At 43.1% G+C, this 10,717-nt stretch overlaps 1 long non-coding RNA gene across 1 annotated transcript; it reads right to left on the reverse strand.

Moving 5' to 3' along the window:
• Window positions 1-1,228: 1,228 nt before the first annotated feature.
• On the reverse strand, window positions 1,229-8,016 carry LOC144752917 (uncharacterized). The gene is made up of 2 exons (XR_013594140.1): window positions 7,888-8,016; window positions 1,229-2,499 (listed from the first exon to the last, which is right to left on the reverse strand). It is a non-coding gene; the product is annotated as an uncharacterized LOC144752917 (long non-coding RNA).
• Between the last annotated feature and the right edge of the window lie 2,701 nt (window positions 8,017-10,717).

Raw genomic sequence — 10,717 nt, forward strand, 5'->3', positions numbered from 1 at the left:
ACAGCTCTGATGATGCACCTCAGGCACGGGCTCACAGCTGTTATTATTCACACAGCTCTGATGATGCACCTCAGGCACGGGCTGACGCAGTTATTATTCACACAGCTCTGATGATGCACCTCAGGCACTGGCTCACAGCTGTTATTATTCGCACAGCTCTGATGATGTGGTGTGGGCAGAGTGTTGAGGGCAGAGAATTGAGGGCAGTAAGTGCGTCGGTTTGTGAACATATATATTTTGAATATTTTACTGTATCCGGTTTCCACCAAATTTGTCAGGGCCAAAGTGCAGGATTAAACAAATCTGTACATTTCCATTCAGGTGATCGTTTGCTAATGCCTGTTACTCATTTTAGGTTTCACCTGTATAGCACTTGCACTGTGCTTGAGAAAACGATTGTGTTTAATATAAACCAACAACAGACTTATATCCTGCCTCACTCTATCACTATATAATACTCACTCTTTACTACTCTGTGTGTGTGTGCGTGGCTCTGTTGTGTGTGCGTGGCTCTGTGTGTGTGTGCGTGGCTCTGTGTGTGTGCGCGTGGCTCTGTGTGTGTGCGTGGCTCTGTGTGTGTGTGCGTGGCTCTGTGTGTGTGCGTGCGTGGCTCTGTGTGTGTGTGTGTGCGTGGCTCTGTGTGTGTGCGTGGCTCTGTGTGTGTGGCTCTGTGTGGATGGCTTTTTTTGTAGGTGGCTCTGTGTGGGTGGCTCTGTCTGTTTGAGGGTGGCTCTCTGTAGGTGGCTCTATGTGAATGACTCTGTGTGGGTGGCTCTGTGTGGGTGGCTCTGTATGTGTGTGTGTGTAGCTTTGTGTGTGTGGCTCTGTGTGGGTGTAAATGCAATAGGTCATGCATATGCGAGCGATTAAACTATTGGCATTGTAAATGACAATGCCATTTATTTAACGATTAAGCTATTGGCAATGTAAATGACAATACCATTTATTTATGATTAACAAAAAAAAAAAATGTCATGAGCAATGCCAATTGCTCTACCTTTAATAATGCCGAGACCATTGCATTGTAATTGCTTGTGGTATATATTTGATAAATGCATCTGTGGTTCCGTGTGATTATGGTTGGAGCATGAAGGTGGCTGAGTGTTTTTGAATGGATCTTTGTGCGATGGGATCTGATTGTATTTATTAATGCATTGATTTTTTGTATTGAAAATATATATAAGAACATTAAAAATTGAAAATAAAACAAAGAATCACACAATTAATACACCTTCTTAAATGTTTCTATTTTTTTGTTAATGGTCCAGCCAGAGTGTCCGACTTAATATATGACATATTGCATATGTTTAAAAGAAACAGTTAGAGTTACTCTTGTTAATATTGGTCAAAACTACGCATGTCAAAGAAATGCACTTTTGAATTATGCAGACTTTATAATATTTTACGTGGTTTGCTTTATAATTTACATGGAAACATTTTCTGGGCGCTGCTCCTGCATGAGCTGTAAGAGGCAGGCCAGACCCTTGGCTTGGATCCCCCTGTTAATGTGTTGGCACGCCCACCTTTGCACGAAAGTGTACCCATTACCACAGCCTTCCCTGTCCTCTGACCCAGCACACTGTACACAGAGCCCCATTGCCAAACAATGCATACATCACAGAGACCCTGAGGAACTAGGGAAGAGTGCACTGTGGAATATAAACTGTGGAATATAAGTCAGTGCGGAAATACAGGGACAATAATTTATTAATAATGACAATTCACAGGGCTGCCTGTTTACTGGGAGACACCATCTGTCACCATGAGAACAATCCTAATGGGAGCGCTGAACAGACTGCAGGGGCAGAAGAGCCCTTTAAAGCAGAAAATAACACCCTAATAAACGGGCCCCTTGCAAGAGACTTATCCCCAAACAGAGCGTTTTATCATTTAAAATCGTCTCAGCTTGCGCTCCTTGTCACCTTGTTATCATTGCAGAAGGGGGTGAGAGGGAGGGATGAGGAGCTGAAGCTCCCTGTAGCTCTCACACCAGCCGCAGCTCCGCCCTTGTCCCAAAACCGAAGTACGGGAAGAGCCTCTTTGTGAAGAGGGCCTGAGGGAAGGTGTAGAGAAGCTCCATGGAGTCCGCATTGTACAGGGACAGCCGCCCCCCCTCGTAGTCCAGATACACTCCCAGCTTCAGGGGCTTCTCACGAGGGGACAGAGGGGTCAGAGGGGAGGTGAGAGCCGAGTACTGACCTTTACACCCCTGAACAGACCAGATTCCCCCCTCAGGTGACCATGTGAAGCCTCCCTTCCTGTTCACAGACTCTGCTGCGACCCCCACATGCCACCCTCCCCCCACCTCCTGCAGCGGCTGCACCTCCCAGTAATGTCTGCCGGAGGTGAACCCCTCGCTCCCCAGTACACAGTAGCAGATGGTGAATCTCTTGGGGGTGTATGGCAGGGTCTGCTCTGTGTCCGTCCGTCTCACTCTTCTCCCCCCCTCAGACAGGAGGAGCTGTGGATGAGCTGTGTCAGGATCCAGAGTCACCATCACTGCAGAGAAGAGATTCAGAATTAGAGCTTTAATGACAAAAATAAGAACTGTAATTAATACTTCTGTTTTGCTTATTATTAATTTACACCACATCTGGAAAGAGCACGCTGTGCTAGGGAGCACAGCACTAGACTGCTCACTACACTAAAGAGTGTATTCATCTAGAGCACACACTACACCAAACAATACACTGCTCTACATAAAAAGGACTTTATACTACACTGCACCATACTACACTGCACCAAACTACCACGCATGATGCATACTACACTACCCTACATATGAACCAAACTACACTACACCACACATGATGCATACTACACTACACAAAACTACCACTTATGACGCATACTACACCACACATAAACTAAACTCTACTACATCACACATGACGCATACTACACTAAACAACACTACCACACATGAAGCATATCAAACTACACCCCACTACCACATGAGGCATTCTACAGTAGACCACAATACACACGAGAAGCATACTACACAACACCACACATGATCCAAGCTAGGGTGTACCACATATAACCCACACTACACTACACCCCAATACCACACATTTCAAATACTACACTACACACTACTACCACACGAAGTCATGCTGCACTACAGCACACATGAAGCATACTACACTACATAATACTATCACACATAAATCAAACCACACTACATCACACTACCACACATCAAACATACTTTACTACATCACACTACCACACATAAAACATACTACACTACCCAACCCCCACAGATGACGTATACTATACAACATCACACTACCACACATGGCACATACTACAATGCACCACAGATGACCCAAACTATACTACACCACACATAAACCATAATACACTACACCAAAGTGCCATACATGAGATATACTAAACTATGCATCAAACTTATAAGTATCCCACTTAGTATGTCAGGTGTGATCAATATATATATATATCATAAAAGCCTTTTCTGACTTTTTGTGTGGAATTATACATACTGTTACAGATATCCCCCCCTGCATGCATCCCCAGTGCATGCCTTTAAATTTGTGCTTAGAGATTTCTCATATTCGCCATCACTCCTACGTTCATGGAGTATTACTGTGTCAAGCATTTGTTGCAACATTCTTTTTACTTTGTACATTTACAACAGCCTCCTTCACCACAAGAAGGAGAGGGTGTATATATATTTCCATTACAGGTTGGAACGCAACGGGACAATAAGAGGGCAAATATATTTATTGCCCCAGCATACACAAGGCTGCATGCTTAGTGTTTATTCACAAGATAATATAATACACTGCACGAACCAGGGAGGTACCACAGCATTACCCAGATGAAAGCCCCAGACCTTTTAGGCCTTAGAGTAGGGCTGAAACATGTTGGTATGACATTGGGTCATATAACCATAAAATTCTAAATACTCACAACTACTATATATTTGTAACCTTCCCCGACTACAAGGGATACCTTGGAGAAGCTGAGGGATTTTTAATCTCTAGTTAAGTCCCCATGTCTTGTCTCTGCAAGAGCTCAGTGAGCCCACCCTGACCTTTAGGAGTCCGGGTGAACCGGATTGTGAAGCATGGAACTTCTAGAGTGTGAGGGTTATTTAAAGAAAAGGAGTTTGTTCCTTCCCCGCAGTGAATAGCGCAGAGCCACTGTGGAGACCACACACCCGCCTTTCGTTCCTTTCTCTCTCTCTCTTTCTAGAACTGATCACAGCCGACATACTAGATGGGATACTTATAAGTTTGATGCTTAACTCCTTCCATGCTCGTGACGGAACCGCTCCGTCACGAGCATCGGTTGAGCTGTGCTCATGACGGAGTGGTTCCGTCATGGCCCGCTCGGCGCGCCTGCGCGAAATCCGCGCCTGCGCTGGACGTTCCATTGAGCGGGCGGGGCCATGACGGAACCGCTCCATCATGAGCACAGCTCAACCAAGGCTCGTGACGGAGCGGTTCCGTCACAAGCATGTGAGCGCCGCTCGGCCCCCCTAGCGCTGCGGCGGAATTGCCGCCGCAGCGAAGGGGTTAATGTACTAGGGAGGACGCATCTCCTGAATCCCTTTCAATTGAGAAAGGACCTCTCTGCCCTCTGGATCGGTAAAGGGTTCCCCTGCTCAGATCTAATGTGTATACATATACTACACTACACCTTACCACCACACACAAACCGTACTACTGCTAACAACAGATGATGCATACTACACTACAACACACTATGATAAATGAGGAATGCTATGCTACATCGCATTACCGCACAGGAGGCATAATACACTACACTACCACACATGTAGCATACCACACAACATCACACTACCATACATAAAGCATGCTACACACCACCCACACATGACACATACTACACTACACTAAATGATGCATACTACACTACACCACCATACATGAAAGATGCTACACTACACCACACTACCACACGTGAAGCCTACTGCACTACACCACACTACTACACGACACATGCTACTCTACACCACACTACCACACATGATGCATACTACACTACCACACATGAGGTATATTACACTACACCACACATGAAGCATACTACACTATAACCACACTACCACAAATAACGCATACTACACTACACCCCACATAACACTTATCGTCCTATACCACACTACCACACATGCCGCATACTACACTACAGCACATTACCACATATGAAGCATACTACACTACCCCATACTACCATACATGATTTATGCTACACTACACCCCACTACCACTCGAGGCATACTACACTGCACTACACTACCACATATGAAGCATACTACACAACTACACATGAAGCATTCTACACTACACAACATATGAATCAAACTACACTAAACCACAATTGAAGCTTACATCACATGACATACTGCATTAGACAATATACAATACTAGCTAGAGCACTGTACTAAATAGTACACACTACTAGGCAATGCCCTACCCGGGTGAGTACAGTCTGACTAATGTGAAAAGAAGAGCCCCAGCACTTCTTTAAAGTGAAAGGAAGAGCCCCAGCACTTCTTTCATATGAAAGGAGGAGCACCAGTACGCATTTAAGGTGAAAGAAAGAGCCTGGTGTGGTATGCTGTCTAGTGTAATGTGTGTTGCAGTAAAGTGTGCTCTTTAGTGCAATGTGTTTCATAGTCTGTAGTGTACAGTGCTGTTAAAGCAATGTTCTACCTGCTGTAATGTGATCAGTAGTGCAGTGTGCTGTCTAGTGGGCTGAAACGACTAGTATAGTATTTTTTCTGGAACAGTTTACATTCTAGGACAGTAAACTGTATAATGCAGTGAACTCAGCTAGGAAGTGTATTACTTAGTACTGTGTAGTATTTAGTGCAGTGGTCTAGCTCGTACAGTGCACTGTCTGGTATAGTATGTTGTCTAATGCAGTGCGTTTTGTGACGTAGTATGCTTCGTGTGTGGTAGTGTGGTTTAGTGTAATTTGGTTCATGTGATGTGTAGTAAGCTTCATGTGTGGTGTAGTATGAAGCATGTGTGCTAGATGGGTGCAACATAGTATGATTTAGTGTGGTGTAGTGTAGTATGGATCATGCATGGTGTAGTGTAGTATGCTTCATATGTGGTAATGTGATGTAGTGTAGCATGTGTCATATGTGGTAGTGCGGTGCAGTGTAATATGCTTTATGTGTGGTAGTGTGGTATAGTGTAGTATGCATTATGTGTGGTAGTGGGATATAGTGTAGTATGCTTCATGTGTGGTAGTGTGGTGTAGTGCAGCATGTCATATGTGGTAGTGTGGTGAAGTGTAAAATGCATCATGGGTGGTAATGTGATATAGTGTAGTATGCATCATGTGTGGTAGGGTGGTGTAGTATAGTGTAGTATAGTATGTGTTATGTGTGGTAGTGGGATGTAGTGTAGCATATGTTCTGTGTCGTAGTGTAGTGTAGTATGTATCATTTGTGGTAGTATACTGTAGTGTAGTTTGGTTCAAGTGTGGTGTAGTATAGAATGCTTCATGTGTGGTAGTGGGATGTAGTGTAGTATGCATCATGTATAGCAGTAGGGTGGGGTGCAGTATGTGTCATGTGTGGCAGTGGAGTAATGTGTAGTTTGGTCATGTGTTATGTAGTGTAGCGTGCTTTATGTGTAGTATGCATAATGTGTGGTAGTGTGGTGCAGTGTAGTATGCCTCGTGTGGTATAGTGTATTATGCATCATATGTTGTATTATGGTTTATTGTAGTACGCTTCATGTGTGGTTATGTGGTGTAGTGTAGTATTCATCATGTGTGGTAGTGTGGTATAGTGTAGTATGAATCATGTGTGGTAGTATGGCATAGTATAGTATGTGTGGTAGTGTAGTGAAGTGTAGTAGGTGTCATGTGTGGTGTAGTGTAGTATGCTTTATGTGTGGTAGTGTGGTGTAGTGTAGCATGTGTAATGTGTGGTACTGTGGTGTAGTATGGTATGCATTATTTGTGGTCTTTGGGTGCAGTGTAGTGTGTGTCATGTGTAGCAGTGTCGGGTAGAGTAGTATGCATCATGTGTGGTAGTGTGGTGTAGTGTAATATATCTTATATGTAGAAGTGTGGTCTATCGTAGTATGCTTCATGAGTGGTAGTGTGATGTGTTGTATGCATCATGTGGTAGTGTTGATGCAGTGTTGTTTGGGTCATGTGTGGTGTAGTGTGCAGCGCTTCATGTGTGGTAGTGGGGTGTTGGTTAGTATGTGGCATGTATGGTAGCGGGTTGTAGTTAGAATGTGTTGCATGGTGGTGGGGTCTTGTGTAGTTTGGGTCATGTACTGTGTAGTGTAGCATTCTTTATGTGTAGTAGTGTGGTGTAGTGTAGCATGCATTATGTGAGGCAGTGTGGTGCAGTGTAGTATGGCTCGTGTATGGTATAGTGTATTATGCATCATATGTGGTAGTGTGAAGTAGTGTAGAATTCATCATGTGTGGTAGTGCGGTGTAGTTTAGTATGCTTCATGTGTGGTACTGGATGTAGTGTAGTATGTGTCGTGTGGTAGTGGGGTGTAGTGTAGTGTAATAAGTACAATCGATGGTGTAGTGTTGTATGTGTCATGTGTGGTAGTGGGGTGTAGTGTATGTGTTATGTGTGGTAGTGGGGTGTAGTGTGTATCATGTATGGTGTAGTGAAGTATGTATCATGTGGGGAAGTGGGGTGTATTGTAGTTTAATCCATGTATTGTGTACCACCATACCACACTGTAACATTCCATTCCACCAGTCCATGCTATCCCATGCCATCCCATACTACCATACCACACCATGCCACAACATAGTGCGATGCCATAGCATACCACACTATAACATCCCAAACCATTTCCATGAACATTAACATACAGAGCTAATCATCACAAGGCTATTTACCTTTATAACTCTTCACCACCACCTCTGGGCACTGAATCTTCACATTGTTACACCTGTAATAACAATCATCATCTTTGTATGAAAGAGCATTGACAGCTACATGAACAAAGGATGAACATCACATAGGTCACGTACTTGAAATAATAATCCGTATTAAGAGCAGCACCTGCGGACTAGTGCCAAGTGTGAGTCACTGTTCATACACAACAGTCAAAGCTCTAACGATATCCAAAAGTACCTTTAATATCTTGTGACAGGATGTGGGTGTTCTAAGGCAGATAGTTCAGTGAGACCAGGGTGCTTCATGTGATGCCATGGAGTGCCACAGTGGGGGTCTTCTAGGAGCAGCGGTTAGCTCACTGACTAACGGGTTACATCTGATCCTGGTGGGGTCTCTAGTATACGTGTACGCACAATACAACACTGCCACGTCCAATCCCTACCAGTGTGAACCGTGTCACCATTCCTTCACAACCTTGGAAGGATAAGCACACAACCACTGTTACTGCAAACTCCATCCTGGCTGATCAAGAACATTAGAGCACAACCCCTCTAAAAATATATCCGCAATTTTACATAGGGCTCAGTGAGGTAAGTGCTCACTGCTGGCATCTGTCTAACCTCAAAACAGAACTGTGAATTCCTGCATTGTATCAGCTGTTTTCCTTATTTTATTTTATAAAATGTGTACCGCAGCAATGTGTTCAGGGATGTGTTCTTCAAACCTTTCTGCTCACGTTTCGTAAGGATTTAAGCAATGGACATTAAAACAGGTCCCTGTAGTTATGCACTTCGCTTTTCAGACAAATACACTAACTGTAAAAGCATTAAGGTAACCATGTTGTTCCTGATAAATTTCACATGCTTTAATCTTGTATTTCCTATAAGTGTTAGCTTTTTCCAGGATGTTGTCACTTTTTATTTTTTTAGTTCAATAATTTTATTAAGATTTTAAAAAGGTAAAAACAGTTAGGTACAGTTCATAATGATACCAATATGAAGAATAAGGAAAAATCCACGAGTTCATCAGGAGATGACAATAATAGCCAATAAATTGTGTAGAGCAAAAATGACAATCAAGAAATAGAGTGGCACTATTGAATGATAGGAACCCATGGGTGGCATCATTATTAAGAAAACAGAAAGATAAAGGAGAAAAAGAAAAGGAAAGATGACAGAAGACAGAAAAGAAGAAAGAAGGAAGAAGAAAAAAGAGAAAAGGAAAAGGAAGGATCTCACTGGGTGGCGCAACAAAGCAAAACCCCACAGACACCAATCAGTCAGACGTCACAAAGGGATATTCATCGACCAACCCCCGTGAGGCCAGATCCATATAGGTATCTAGAGTTCTCCAAACATTAAAAGAAATAGTGGGAGTAAGATGCGCCCTATCCACAGAAGTGTGTGCACTTCTCAAGAATGAAACCCATGCCCACCACGTGTGGTAAGAAACGGAAGCAAAAGACTTCCACTCCATAAGAATCACCTTGAAAGCCACCGTCAGTAAAAGATCTAACAATTGCATATCCAAGGTCTCCAACGGCAAAGGTATCTGGGAAGCCCAGGGTACCAATAAGATCATAGGAAAAGAAAGAGGAAATTTAATTTGAAAGATTAACATGAGATGTTTATGAATAAGATCCCAAAAGGGCTGGAGAAGTGAACAATGAAAGAACATATGTGGATAATCACCGACCTCCAATCTACAACTCCAACATAAATCATCATCCTTTAAATGAAGAGAACAAAGCCGCTTAGTCCAATGAAGAAGGTTAATGGAGAAAAATTTGGATTGAAATAGAGAAGGCGCAATTTTATTGCGTAGAGAGAACATACCTATCAATTGCCAGGTGTCCGACGACACGTTGTCCGTTATCTCCGTACCAAAGTGACGGGCCCATTTTTGCTGCGCAATAGTGCATGAGTCTAAAGATGTTGAGGACAAAAATTTATATATGCCCGAAGCAATGTGACCAGACTTGAGCCACATAGATAATAAAGAAACCAAAGGGGAATCAGGAACAAGACGCACTTTGGCAAGAGCAACTTTAATTATCAAGAAGGTATAAAAATCCAGATTAGAGAGTGAAAATTGCCGAGCCAAAGAAGAAAAGGGTAACGGTTCATTGTCGGAATTATAAAGATGCCGTGCCAATGTGATACCTTTGGCAGACCAATATTGAATGAGTGGGGGGTCAATAATAACCTTTATGCGGGGATTACGCCACAAAGACGACCACCTAGATTTATGGATCGGAGTTGCCAATCTCCGATTGACCACTTTAACAGCTGCAATGGTGTCCAATATAATAGCACGAGAAAAAAGAATAGATAATGAAGACGTGGTTAAAAAAAAAAGAGACCGGAAGAGGAGAAGAGAGGGCCTGTTCGATGCACATCCAAGAAGGGGTCTGGCCCGGGAGTGAAGAAAACCACAACGCTCCCTGAGAGGCTAAAAAAGCAATCTGATACTTTCCCCAATCTGGAAAATTACAGCCAGCCATATCGTAGGATTTCCTCAATGCTTTATATGCAATACGAGCTCTCTTGTCATTCCAAAGAAATGAGGAAGTGATGGAATCAATCTCACAAAAAAAAGAAGAAGAGAGGTTTAACGGGAGCATAGACTAAATAAAGTTGACAATAGGAGTGATCATCATTTTTAAGGTTTGAAGTCGGCCCCACCAAGAAATGTGCTTAGGAGACCAAGTCTCTAAAAGGCGACGGACCCTAATTAAGGTCTGAGTCTCATTATAGGCCACAGTATCCGATAAAGTACTACAAAACCAGACCCCTAAGTATTTGAGCTGTTTAGATTGCCATTTGAAAC

The sequence above is a fragment of the Lissotriton helveticus genome, chromosome 5_1, assembly GCF_964261635.1.
Source record: "Lissotriton helveticus chromosome 5_1, aLisHel1.1, whole genome shotgun sequence".
Classification (NCBI taxonomy): Eukaryota; Metazoa; Chordata; class Amphibia; order Caudata; family Salamandridae; genus Lissotriton; species Lissotriton helveticus.